Here is a 15,145-nt window from a genome sequence, read left to right on the forward strand (position 1 = left end):
TTTCATTGACTGGCTGTTCCATCCGTTCTTGGTAGAATATTTTATGCTTAATGAACGAAAACACACACAGCACTACTGCAATATTCTATAATATTGTAGAATATTACACAAATGTTGCTTTGTGTGTTTTCATTGGTAATACTATTGTTTTCACATCGTTCTCAGTTTCTAAAAACTACCGGAGTTTTTCATCTTCAACTTGGTTTTACTATTAGCTCTTCTCTACTTTTAAGTAAGTAAGAAGTCCTACATTTTTCGCATTAAACGTCTTGTTTTAATTAATATTATAGCTGCTCGCTCTTGCTGTATCTGCATTTACTGGTATGTTCTTCTTCGAATAAACATAATAAAGGATTCTTCCAAATCTAAAAAATATCTGAGGAGCCGCTTTACTAGTCTCTGTGTTGACTCCATTTTTAGCCTGTTATCCAATTGGACACCATGGAGTACTATATAGGCTACACTTTTCCGCTGTTTAAGTGGTACGTCGGCTTCTAACACCCACAGGTAGTTTTTAGCGGTTAGCTGTAAAGTATTTATCGACTGTGCTTCTCCACACAGACGCTTCGGGGTCTTTTTAATTGTTGTTCATCCACGGTGCATTCGAAATGAAATACGCTTTTCTAATGAATTCATAGCAGTTATTGACGCAAATGGGGAAAAAAGGTTCATTAAATTTGGCGCACAAAGGATTTAGCCAATTTCACGAACACAAGATCCCTTTGGAATTAAAACGACAATAATTATATTGACAATTTATTAATCCGCATATAATGGTCACATAGCTAATTGTGTAGGCACAGTTCATAATTCAGAAGAAAATTATACACTTTTCATGTATCCTGAATTCGTATACAAATAATGCAGATTATTCGACGGATGATAGTACCTTGCATTTATCCGCGTAAGCTTCAAATCATCTTGAGCGTCTTCGGAAACCTCCGCTCACTTTATTTTAAACAAAAGCACAACGCAAACATTTACACCAAACAACATTGTAATGATTGGTACATGCCCAACACAAAGCGCGCGGGAGATTTGAATACTCGGAAAATAACCTTGCAGTCATAAACTTTGTATTAATGGAGTCGTAGGTATTGCAGTCTAGTATTATCATTTATGTTATTTACACAATGCATATGTGTTGGCGTATTTCTGAGAACACCTTGTCAATAAGTGCAACGCCTACTACCTTCCACGGTTTTGTATGCAGAATTTCACTGTTCTAATTTAGTTATAGAGTGTGCTTCAGTTTCCCAATATGATTTTGCTTATGTCGTAGACGAAATTACATAGAAGTACCATATTTACATTATTTGAAAAGGTGAAAATAGTTTACGACCGAGGGTCGTTATTCGCTGTTAATCATTTAAAAAGAAACAGCATGCCCAACTATCAACAATGCTGATAATAAAGTACAACATATTTCGTTGCGTATAATTTGTGGATGGGGCGTAGGTGGAACGTATGTTTAAATACTTTTGTTTTGTGCAAGCTGTGTTGAGTCTAACTTGCCTTCTTGATCGCATTGTAAGAAGCAGACTGGAGAATAGTCGCAGTTGTTACAACTAAAAATGTGTATGAATATTTCTTAGTTAAGAACCAGGAAGACGCAGTTTGACAAGTAAGAGCAAGTTATTAGCAATTGCAGTTACATAACGACTACTGTTTCGGACAGAACACAGAATAACAACCAATGCCAGAGAAAAAAAAAACGTATTTCATAGGAAAGACAAAATTAGGCACAATATAATTCTTAATTTGTACCCTATAAACTTTATTCACTCTCTCTCCCCCCCCCCTTTTCGGTTTAATAACTTGACTCAAAGTTTCAAAAATGACACAGAGGCTACATAGTGATAGATTACAACCACAAACAGTCAATGCATCAAATAGGCCGACCCCAATTTCATTATCCAAATCTTGAGATAGTCTATTGAATTGTACATTCAAAACTCTTTTTACTTGTTGCTTGGAGCTGATAAACTGAACATCCTGCAGCCCTTCATTCAATATAAAATTGTATGGTAATCAATATCCATGTACTTTAATTGCCTGTCCTCATTTCTGTTTTCTGTAATAGATGTAGTCTCCATGTATGACTTACTTATTCATAAACTGTGTGAGTTTCCACAACTATTTTAAATTATTCAAGAAGATACTTAGCCACAAGGTTTCTGTTAATAGCTGCTGCCACAACTATGTATTCCATTTCTTATTTAGTCAGTTACTGGTAACGTTTAACAGACAAACAGTGAACATATATGTTCATTCATTCTGGTGCCCTTTATCCAGCCAGTGCGAGGTGACGGCCAGTTTGGCACTTCTCCAATGAAGCAGAGAGAAAGCCATACCGCTATACAGGTTATTATTCAGTGGTGTCGTGACTTCCAAAGCTATTTTAAAGCTACTGCCAGCTTCCCCTTCAGCCCCAGGACGAATCCACATACTGCCTCTTCTGAATGCACCTAGTGCAATTTGGCAGTATTTTTCAAAGTGTTTGCATGCAACGTAACTTAGAGGATTTGGAAACCAACACATTATTTACCACTGTGGATGTGGAAAACTGCCTAAAACACAAATCCTTTTTTCCAGTATACCAGTCCCCCTCATAAATCTGACAGGCAGATTGATCCGGGCTGGTGCATCTCCTCCTGTGTTGGAAGTGGTTGCTTTGTGGCACTTGGCGTCTGAATGGCTTGAACATAGAACAATACATAAAAGAACAGACAAATGCAAGAAAGCATAGAACACATGTGTATATCTCAAAAGATGGAAAAATATTTATATTGCTGCATGGGGGCCATCTACATGGGTTATTTCTGTAAAAATTGCTGATTATTTCTATTGAAGAATTCCTATGTGGTATAGAAGGGGTCATTAAGGAAGAACATTTTCAATTTGCATCTGAAAACACTTCTGCTATCTGCTGTCTTTTGTTGGAGATAGTGACTCACATATCTGCCTCCTAATAGCTGATAAAGCAGGCTCTCCAAGAACATGGAGTAGTATCCATGTTGTCTTCTTTATTTTAGGGTGTCATGCACAGTTGCAGTTATACAAGTCTTATGGGTTAAAACCATCTTTTGCAAGCCTAATAACAGAACTTTCTATTAAGAACAAACACATTTAAGCCACTGTAACAATACAGTTTTTCTCTCCGCTTTGTTTGCTAGGAGCATGAACAGTTCTCATGCTTTAATGTACTACTGTCAACAGTATTAAATTATTATCACTACTCACAGGTTTTGGTTTTTAAGGCATTTTTAACATTCTCCTTCACATATGTGTTACATTTTTGTTCACGGTATTTTCACTGACATGAAACACTTACTTCTTATCTTGTTTGGGTTTGCTACCATCTTGCCATTTCTTGGACTTTCATTATTTTCCATTTTTCCCCCCTGTGGATGACAGAGTGTCCAAATTTTGCTGTACTGCTTTTTTACATTCTTCCTTATTATGCCAGTCCTTCATGTCTTCAAAATTCTGATGTTAGTTTCCCACCAGTTCTGCTGGATGCAAAGCTAACACTGCATAGCTGTCCAAAGTATCTATGTTTTCTTGTTATTGTATTGCTTTTCAACAGGGGTTCTGTTTCCTTCATATCTGAAGTCATGGGCTCTGACTTATCTTGGGCAGTTTGTTCTGTTTCCACAAAGTTATTTTCACCCTGGTATCATTGATGTTCTGCTGTTTTCTCCATTATGTTGGTCATCTGAACAGTTTCCTTCAAGCTCCAGTCACCACTTCTTCTGCCTTCAAATGAAAATTTTTCTTCAAAAATTGTATCAAATAAAATTTTATGTTTTTGGGATACCATAATCTATTACCATTGAGCCAGTGGAAGTGAAGCATACACTTTGTACGCCGTTATCGCAGTATAGAAACTTTTGTTGCACTGAGATGCCTAGTTTAAAGAGTCTTATTCTGCCATCATATTATCTTAATTATGTAACTTTTTATAAAAGTGGCATGTTATATTATATGAAGTCAAAGCACACAGATACATATCTTGATAAAAAAAAACACACAGTTGATAAAATATCAAAATATGTATATGTGTTGAGCCCCTTTTGTGCTTTGACTTCATGTAATGTGGCACTGTTATAACAAGTTCCTTAAGGTCAGATGATGGCAGCATAAGACTGTTGAAACCAGTCACCTTTTAACAATAAAGATTTCTACACCGTGATGGCAGCGTACGAAGTGTGTGCTTCATTTCCAACCATACAGATTGCCCCACAGCACAACATGTGTATCTTACATACACTAGGACAGCCATAAAACACTTTATGACCCATTGTCAGATTTGTCATTAATTGCTTCAGAATGTGCAAGTGACACTGCACACACAAACACACATAGTTGTTTGAAGTTTGACTTACTGTCACACGAAAGCATTCCAGGAATTTCTCCATATAAAGATGAAGTAGGACTACAGTTAATGATAAAGACGTCTGGCACTACAGATTTTGACGAAAATTGCTGTTCAAGTTTGCATCCAAGAATCATACTATGAGCATTTTCAATGATAGTACAGTTTAGTCACTATGCCACTCCATTTTGCTGAGGTGTGTACCATGTGGTAAACTCAAATTCATTCCCTTTATTTGAAGAATTTCATCATTTCATTTTAAATGTATTCACAACCATTGTTACACCTAAATCTGCTGATTTTCATGTTAAAATGAGTAATAGCCACTCTGTAGCATATTTTAAAACAATGAAACACTTCCTGCCACTTTATTGAGGTTCTCACAGAACATTCTTCTGTGCATATTGTTCAGTTGTGTCATCTTGACTATATTCCACCATTTCTGTGTAGGGCCCTTCCAGAAAACTCGATAATGCCACTTCATTTAAAAGAGTTTCAATCCTAAATTTCCAGTTGAAGCTCATGCCATGAAATAGTTGTGTGCTATACTTTTCTGTTATCTATGCAATGATAGTGGATTACGTACCACTTTTCCACTTACTGTCACACTGTAAAACCTGGATCCGGACCCATAACCTGTTGTTACAACTAGATATTTCAATTTTTTCTAGTTAAGAACTTGCGAAGCCACAGTCATAAAAGTAACATTATTTATTAGTAATTACAATTATGACACAACCATAATTGTGGGAAAGATACAGAACAATAGTCAAAAGTAGAGAAAAATAAATGCATCAATGCAAGGAGAAACTAAAATCACAACATAATTATAAAACTGGTCATACTTAAACAGGTTTTGCCCTGAAAGGTTCAAGTAATTTTTGAAGTAGGCCTACGTTTATTTATTTCATACGCAGCATCTTACTTCAGTTACCTGTCAGTCAGAGTTTGTCAACATTCCATATACCCTCTCTTCAGTCAGAAAACCTTGGTCCCATTTGCACAGTTCTGATTTTTGTACACTCAACAACCCCTGTTAATCTGAATTGTAGGACTCCTACACACTTGAGCAATATTCTATTGAACACCAAACAAGAATTTTGTAAGTAGTCTCTTTCATGGTTTGGTTAGTTAGTTTGTTCGTTAGTTAGTTTCACCTTCTGTGGATCATTTTGTATGATAAATCATAATAATGTGGAACGAGGCATTTTACATTCACATCTGAAAATTTATAAGGGCTTTTTCTTTATATATATCACATCACAATAATATATCTAAAAACAAAGATGTTGTGAGTTACCAAATGAAAGTGCTGGCAGGTCAACAGACACACAAACATACACACAAAATTCTAGCTTTCGCAACCAACGGTTGCTTCATCAGGAAAGAGGGAAGGAGTGGGAAAGATGAAAGGATGTGGGTTTTAAGGGAGAGGGTAAGGAGTCATTCCAATCCCGGGAGCGGAAAGACTTACCTTGGGGGAAAAAAGGACAGGTATACACTCGCACACACACACATATCCATCCGCAGATACACAGACACGAGCAGACATTTGTAAATCACATCACAATAATAGAAATTCTTCTGCATAATAGCCATTGTCAAGCAGAAACTTTTTCAGTTTGTTTTCAAATTTTACTTTGCTGTCCATCAGACTTTTTACATCACCGGGTAAGTGATCAAAAAATTGTTGTTGCAGCATTGTACACCCCTTTTTGTGCTGAAGACACCTTTAATGTAGTGTAATGGATGACTTTTTCCTTCTGCTATTGTAACTATGTGCATCATTGTCCCCTTTGAACTACAGTGGATTATTTACAACCAACTTCATGAGGGAATAAATATGCTGTGAAGCAGTAGTTAGAATGCCCAACTCCTTAAACAGATACCTACAAGTCTACAAGATGATTGTGGGCATGCACCATGTATTATTCTTGCAACATGTTTTTGAACAATGAAGACTTTTTTCTTAATGATGAGTTACTCCAGGACATTATTCCATATGACATTATGGAATGAAAATATGTTAACTTACTGATTTGCCCCTCCCCAAAATTTTCAATGATTCTAAGTGCAAATGTGGCTGAACTAAGTTGTTTTCGGAGTTCCAAAATGTTCTTTTTCCAGTTTAAATGTGCTTCAATATGGACACCTAAGAATTTTTATGTTTCCTCCCTATTTATTATTTGCTAACCGTGTGTTACACTCTTCAGTGGTGTAGTAACCTTAGATGTGCAGAAATGAATGTGTTGTGTCATTTTAAAATTGAGGATGAGTCCATTTGCAGCAGTCCAGTCAATGATACTTTTAATAATACAGTTTACCATTTCTTCTGTTTCTGTATGTATTCTTGGAGTGATTACAATGTTAGTATCACCTAAATAAAAGAACACAACGTGCTTGTTGTTTAGCAGATGGAAGTTGTTTACATATATGGGGAACAATAGTGGACATAAGACTGAGCCTAGGGAAACTCTGTATGTGATTACTCCCTATTCAGAATTACATCCCCGAACTATACTGGTTAGTTACTAAGTATAACTTCCTACATTCTTTTGGTTAGATATGACATTTTCCATTGGTTGACTATACCCTCCATCCTATAGAAGTTCCATTTATCTAGGAGAATACTGTGATTCATATGGTGAGTCGCCTTAGGTAAGTCGCAGAAAACATGAACCAGCACTACTTTATTATCTAATTCTTGTAAAATTTGGCAAGTGAACATCTGACTGGCACTATCTATAGAGCAACTCTTCTGAGATCCAAACTGTGGTTTTCTGAGGATATTATAGTTGCTGAGGTGAGATACAGTTCTAGGATATATAATCTTCTCAAAGATTTTGGAAAATGATGTCAGCAGTGAAACAGGTTGGTAGTTATTGATATCTTTCTTACCTACATTCTTATAGAAGGGTTAAACAATGGCATATTTCAGTCCCTCTCTGGAAAAATGTCTTGAGTTACTGATGTTCATATAAGAGATGTTCATATAAGACAAGGCTTACTGGATGGGAACAAATCTTTTATACTCTACTGGAAACACCATTAAAACCAGATGAACTTCTACTTTTCTGAGAATGATGGGTTTCTTAATTTCAGAAGGAGAAGTTGGTGGTACATTCAAGCAATGGAATTTTAATGAGAGTTACTTTTTCCACATACTGCTGTGCTTATATGCCTATGTTTTCTACAAAATTTTACAAAAATTACAGAACATATAGAACCATGGACCGTGCCGTTGGTGGGGAGGCTTGCGTTCCTCAGCGATACAGATGGCCGTACCGTAGGTGCAACCACAACGGAGGGGTATCTGTTGAGAGGCCAGACAAACGTGTGGTTCCTGAAGAGGGGCAGCAGCCTTTTCAGTAGTTGCAGGGGCAACAGTCTGGATAATTGACTGAAGTGGCCTTGTAACATCAACCAAAACAGCAACACTGTGCTGGTACTGTGAATGGCTGAAAAGAAGGGGAAACTACAGCCTTAATTTTTCCCAAGGGCATGCAGCTTTACTGTATGATTAAATGATGATGGTGTACTCTTGGGTAAAATATTCCGGAGGTAAAATAGTCCCCCATTCGGATCTCCGGGCCGGGACAACTCAAGAGGACGTCGTTATCAGGAGAAAGAAAACTGGCATTCTGCGGATCAGAGCGTGGAATGTCGGATCCCTTAATCGGGCAGGTGGGTTAGAAAACTTAAAAAGGGAAATGGATAGGTTAAAGTTAGATATAGTGGGAATTAGTGAACTTCAGTGGCAGGAGGAACAAGGCTTTTGGTCAGGTCAATACAGGGTTATAAATACAATATCAAATAGGGGTTATGCAGGAGTAGGTTTAATAATGAATAAAAAAATAGGAGTGCGGGTAAGCTACTACAAAGAGCATAGTGAACGCATTATTGTGGCCAAGATAGACACGAAGCCCACACCAACTACAGTAGTTCAAGTTTATATGCCAACTAGCTCTGCAGATGATGAAGAAATTGATGAAATGTATGATGAGATAAAAGAAATTATTCATGTAGTGAAGGGAGACGAAAATTCAATAGTGATGGGTGACTGGAATTCGAGAGTAGGAAAAGGGAGAGAAGGAAATGTAGTAGGTGAATATGGATTGGGGCTAAGAAATGAGAGAGGAAGCCATCTGGTAGAATTTTGCACAGAGCATAACTTAATCATAGCTAACACTTGGTTCAAGAATCATAAAAGAAGGTTGTACAAATGGAAGAATAGATTATGTAATGGTAAGACAGCGATTTAGGAACCAGGTATTAAATTGTAAGACATTTTCAGGGGCAGATGTGGACTCTGACCACAATCTGTTGGTTATGAACTGTAGATTGAAACTGAAGAAACTGCAAAAAGGTGGGAATTTAAGGAGATGGGACCTGGATAAACTGATTAAACCAGGGGTTGTACCGAGTTTCAGGGAGAGCATAAGGGAACAATTGTCACAGATGGGGGAAAGAAATACAGTAGAAGAAGAATGGGTAGCTCGGAGGGATGAAGTAGTGAAGGCAGCAGAGGATCAAGTAGGTAAAAAGACAAGGGCTAGTAGAAATCCTTGGGTAAAAGAAGAAATATTGAATTTAATTGATGAAAGGAGAAAATATAAAAATGGAGTAAATGAAGCAGGCAAAAGGGAATACAAACGTCTCAAAAATGAGATCGACAGGAAGTGCAAAATGGCTAAGCAGGGATGGGTAGAGGACAAATGTAAGGATGTAGAGGCTTATCTCACTAGCGGTAAGACAGATACTGCCTACAGGAAAATTAAAGAGACCTTTGGAGAAAAGAGAACCACTTGTATGAATATCAAGAGCTCAGATGGAAACCCAGATCTAAGCAAAGAAGGGAAAGCAGAAAGGTGGAAGGAATATATAGAGGATCTATACAAGGGCAACGTACTTGAGGACAATATTCTGGAAATGGAAGAGAATGTAGATGAAGACGAAATGGGAGATACAATACTACGTGAAGAGTTTGACAGAGCACTGAAAGATCTGAGTCGAAATAAGGCCCCAGGAGTAGACAACATGCCATTAGAACTACTGACAGCCTTGGGAGAGCCAGTCCTGACAAAACTCTACCATCTGGTGAGCAAGGTGTATGAGATAGGCGAAATACCCTCAGACTTCAAGAAGAATATACTAATTCCAATCCCAAAGAAAGTAGGTGTTGACAGATGTGAAATTACCGAACAATCAGTTGAATAAGCCACAGCTGCAAAATACTATCGTGAATTCTTTACAGACGAATGGAAAAACTAGTAGAAGCCGACCTCGGGGAAGATCAGTTTGGATTCCGCAGAAATATTGGAACATGTGAGGCAATACTGACCCTACGACTTATCTTAGAAAATAGATTAAGGAAAGGCAAATCTACATTTCTAGCATTTGTAGACTTAGAGAAAGCTTTTGATAATGTTGACTGGAATACTCTCTTTCAAATTTTGAAGGTGTCAGGGGTAAAATACAGGGAGCAAAAGGTTATTTACAATTTGTACAGAAACCAGATGGCAGTCATAAGAGTCGAGGGGCATGAAAGGGAAGCAGTGGTTGGGAAGGGAGTAAGACAGGGTTGTAGCTTCTCCCCGATGTTATTCAATCTGTATATTGAGCAAGCAGTAAAGGAAGCAAAAGAAAAATTCGGAGTAGGTATTAAAATCCATGGAGAAGAAATAAACACTTTGAGGTTCGCCGATGACATTGTAATTCTGTCAGAGACAGCAAAGGACTTGGAAGAGCAGTTGAACGGAATGGATGGTGTCTTGAAGGGAGGATATAAGATGAACATCAACAAAAGCAAAACGAGGATAATGGAATGTACTCAAATTAAGTCGGGTGATGTTGAGGGTATTAGATTAGGAAATGAGACACTTAAAGTAGTAAAGGAGTTTTGCTATTTGGGGAGCAAAATAACTGATGATGGTCGAAGTAGAGAGGATATAAAATGTAGACTGGCAATGGCAAGGAAAGCGTTTCTGAAGAAGAGAAATTTGGTAACATCGAGTATAGATTTAAGTGTCAGGAAGTCATTTCTGAAAGTATTTGTATGGAGTGTAGCCATGAATGGAAGTGAAACATGGACAATAAATAGTTTGGACAAGAAGAGAATAGAAGCTTTCGAAATGTGGTGCTACAGAAGAATGCTGAAGATTAGGTGGGTAGATCACATAACTAATGAGGAGGTATTGAATAGAATTGGGGAGAAGAGGGGTTTGTGGCTCAACTTGACAAGAAGAAGGGACCGGTTGGTAGGACATGTTCTGAGGCATCAAGGGATCACAAATTTTGCATTGGAGGGCAGCGTGGAGGGTAAAAATCGTTGAGGGAGACCAAGAGATGAATACACTAAGCAGATTCAGAAGGATGTAGGTTGCAGGAAGTACTGCGAGATGAAGAAGCCTGCACAGGATAGAGTAGCATGGAGAGCTGCATCAAACCAGTCTCAGGATTGAAGACCACAACAACATAGAAAGGTATTGGCAGCTGCAAAAAAACTTGCAAATGGTAAAACATTACTGAAGCAGATAACAAAAGTAAAGCTATCTGGAACATAAACAAGGGACAACAAATGTTGAACCAAAGCACCTGGAAACACAGATTGAAAACAAAAATGTTCAAATCAGCAACACAAAGGAACTAGCAAATTTTGTGAATGAATACTTCAGTGGCATTACTAATAAACTGCAAGAGAAATTTCCAGGCACAAATGTTCTACACCACTAGGGCCAGCCACCCACTCAATGGTGCTCTTTCCAACAACAGAGACAGAGGTGGCATAGGTAATACACCAACTAAACAGTGAAAAATCTATAGGGTTAGATATCATCGCAGTCAGAGTCTTTAAGAAGTGTGTAAACAATGTAAAAAAATCCTTATCAGTAATAATTAATTAATTTTCAGATCTAGTTGCTTTAAGCAAAAATAACACCAATACTGAGAAATGGTAATCCAAGAAAACCACAGACCAATTTCTTTATTATCTTGCATTTCCAAAACAGTAGAAACCATAAAAAATAGACTAATAAAGTACTTGAATAAATACAACTTTCTATGCAAAGAACAATTTGGTTTCGTGCCCGCAAAATGTGCGCAGTCAGCTACAGCACAGTTTACCAAAGTTGTATTTAAAGCACTAGACAAGGGTGAGAATGCAACAGGCATTTTTTTGTATCTAACATAGGCATTTGGCACAGCTGACTGCAGAATTTTACTACGCAAGTTAGAAATATTAGGAATATGGGGTACGGCACAGAACTAGTTTAAGTCATACCTGGAAAGGTTCAAAGAGTTGAAATCTCACATATTTCTAAAAGACTAATACTAAAACACTTACCAGATCTGAAATATATTAATATAGGTGTCCGCCAGGGAAATGTATTGGGTCCAGTCATCTTCCTTATTATATAAACGACTTCCCTTAGAGTGTCAGATATGGAGAAAAAATACTATTTGCTGATGACACCACCGTAGTGATCACAAACAAAAATTCAACTCAGTTAGCAGAAAACTCCAATAAAGCTCTCAGAAATATCCACAACTGACCATTAAAGCATAGAGTAACTTTAAATGTGAGAAAGACAAAATATATAACCTTCCAACTAAATAAAAAAACCAGTGATACTATAACGAAAGTAAATAATGATATACTAAATTGTGTAACTGATATCAAATTCTTGGGGATAAATGTAGATTTTCAGTTGAAATGGACAGTACATGTGAGGATTTTGGCAAACAAGCTATCCTCAGCATGTTATGCCCTGCGAATCCATGCATTTATGTGCAACATTTCAATCTCAAAGTGCCTACTTTGGATATATGCATTCAGTCCTCTGTTATGGAATAATGTTTTGGGGAATGCTGGGAACATACAGACTATTTTTAATATACAGGAAAGAGCTGTATGAATAGTAACAAATAGTTGTAACAAGGTACACTGTAAATAATTGTTCAAAAAGCTAAAATTTCTGACATTTCCATGTGAATACATCTATCACAACACAGTGCATATAAGAAAAAATCTTAATCTGTACACAACAAACAGCAAAATGGATGACCAAGGAACCAAATCCAGAGAGCTAAACAGAAGAAACAAGTCAAGAACTCAAAATAGTGTATTATATTATGGAATAAAATTGTACAATAGATATCCACAAGAAATAAAAGATGCAAATAAATCCCCCCTCCCCCAACCTTTAGCCAAATCTTAAAAAAATATTTACTAAATAATAGCTACAACACCGTAAATGAATGTTTAAAATAATCGTAGATTGTAACTTAATGTTCATACACATCATACTATGTAACAATTTTGTGATATGATTAGAAAAGTAGAACTATGTATAAGAGCTATAAATAATGTAAGAGGAACATTTATTTTAATAAGGAATATTGTACAAACATTTGACGACATCCATACAATGTGTATTGTTCTATGGAGGAATAAAGCAATCAATCAACAAATGACTATTATATTAATTTGCTACCTGTGACTCATTTATATCCCCTCCATTCAGTTCTGTAGTGATGTTATCTTGTTCTGTGGCTCCTTGTCCTATCTCTTGCTTCACTGTATTCCAGATAGCCTGAGGGCTGTTGTTGGAATTACTGATTTTCCCTTTTCCTTTCATAAGATACTTTAATCCCTCTTGTAATCCATGGTTTTTTACATAGGTGTTTATTGTCCTTTTTGATTAGCTTATGTGGAAAGCTATTTTCAAATAATGATATGAATTTTGTAAACTATTCATAAAAACATTCGTCCTGGAATCCTCAATTATTCTTATTTTCAGTGAGGAGTATCCATATGGTAAGGCACTATGTTATTTATCCTAACTAACTGTGCATCATCAGAGAAAGTTTAATTTGTTACTGGGAAAACAGTTACTTTCTTACTTTGAACTTCACTAAGGAAAACATTATCAATTAGAGTCCTAGTGCCTTTATCCAACTGTGTTGGAAAGTGAGCTACTGAGATCAAATTCTAGGATACAGTTATGATTTCCAGACAATTTTTCTTATCTGGATCCCTTAGAAAATCTGCATTGAAGTCAACACAGACAGTTAACTGCTCACTACTTTCTGACAGACAGCGCAGGAAGAAAGCCAGATTCTTAGTAAACAGATCAAAATTTCCCAGTGGGAATCTATATACAGTTACAATTAAAATTGAACCATTTTTTAGTGTTAATTCACAAGCACACATTTCTATGTGCTGACAACTGCAAACTCTACTTGTCCCATTATTTTTGAACATGCATCCTGTCTTAATATATGTAACAACTCCCCCTTTTCCCATATTATTTCTAAATCAGTGAGCTGCTACTCTGTAATCTTTTATACATAATTTATCTAACTCTGTGGTTATGTTATGCTGAGATAGGCACAGGATGCCTTATCTTTTCAAAGCTGTCTGCATTTTCCAAGCAAACAAGCTTTTTACCTTGTTACTCAATCCTCTAATATTTTGATGAAATAAGCTAACTGTACTTTACTGTGCATTCTTAAGCATTTTGTGTTATTCTGAACACTTGCAAATTAGGGTGCCTGAATCCTGATTCTAACCTAAAAAAGGTGCCTCTCTTCCACCAGTAACCATAGGCATCTTGCGTTATGTGATGGAGGGGGAGGGGGGGGGGGGAGATATACCATCTGCAATAAGCACAGCCAACCTATCTTTCTCTCACCTACTAGGCCATGTCTAGTATATCCCTATCTCCCAATTGTAGAAGCACAGCCAACCTATCTTTCTCTCACCTACTAGGCCATGTCTAGTATATCCCTATCTCCCAATTGTAGCAACAGGCACTGCACTCATATGAGATTTCATTTCAGTCAGCAGCAGCCTGCTCAACACATTGTTCACACAGCTTACAGCAGTGTTAACCCAGGACTGGTCTTGGCACTGCAGAACCTCCACAAAACTCACATCTCTGCGTGTAGTTACTACTCCTATTTCATCCAGGTCACACCTAATACTGTAATTACTGTCCTTAGCCAATCTGTTCCTGCTCCATCCTACTACAAGAACCTGATCCTCTTTGCCAAAATCTTAGCATATATTCCCTATGTCCTCCGTCACATGGCTTGGCTTCACAATGCTTGTGGCCTGGTGATCTGTTCCTAATCTGTCCTCTACCATCTCATCTACACATCTCCCATGGCTACTACGTAGCAGCAAAACTCCTTTCTTCCTGCTCTGTTTTGTTATCGATGTATACTGAGTGCCTTTGCTAGGAGTCCAGTGTACCCTACATTACATTAATACCTGTTCCATAGATCATGAATATGTCATTTTGTAATGATGTGGAATGTGTCAGTTTAACATAAGTTTTCATACTACAGTTTCTACATCGTGTCTAAAAATTCATCCGTTGAGTAGAAGGGGTTGTCATTCAGAAATTCCTTTAATTCACTTTTAAATGTTGGTGGGCTATCTGTCAGACTTTTAATGCTATTTTGTAAATAATCAAAGTTTTTTATGGCAGCATAATTCACCCCTTTCTGTGCCAAAGAATTTTCATTATTTATGAGCCATGAAAATTAGGCATGATATAATGTATAAAGTTAATTATTTCCATTTACAACAAGAACTCGGCACTCACTTAACTGTAGTATCTGTTAATTAACTTAACTATAACAGAATGTGTCTTCTAATATAACTTATAATGTTCACAAACTACTAGTGTGAAAGATTCTAAATCAAGCAACTTAAGATTTACACTGCTTTCCAAAAATATGAACTTAATAATGAATGTACAC

The 15,145-nt window shown here is 37.0% G+C and overlaps 1 protein-coding gene across 2 annotated transcripts in view; it reads left to right on the forward strand.

The window, feature by feature from the left end:
* The first annotated feature begins 437 nt into the window (after positions 1–437).
* LOC126253560 (uncharacterized) overlaps positions 438–15,145 on the forward strand; it is a 107,599-nt gene continuing 92,891 nt past the window's right edge. Inside the window, exon 1 of one of the 2 annotated variants that reach the window (XM_049954970.1) lies at positions 438–482. The gene's annotated coding sequence lies outside the window, so the exon portion shown is untranslated. Of the gene's footprint in view, positions 508–15,145 lie in introns of both variants that reach the window. The other variant, XM_049954969.1, reaches the window with a different exon arrangement.

This window comes from Schistocerca nitens, chromosome 4 (assembly GCF_023898315.1).
Source record: "Schistocerca nitens isolate TAMUIC-IGC-003100 chromosome 4, iqSchNite1.1, whole genome shotgun sequence".
Classification (NCBI taxonomy): Eukaryota; Metazoa; Arthropoda; class Insecta; order Orthoptera; family Acrididae; genus Schistocerca; species Schistocerca nitens.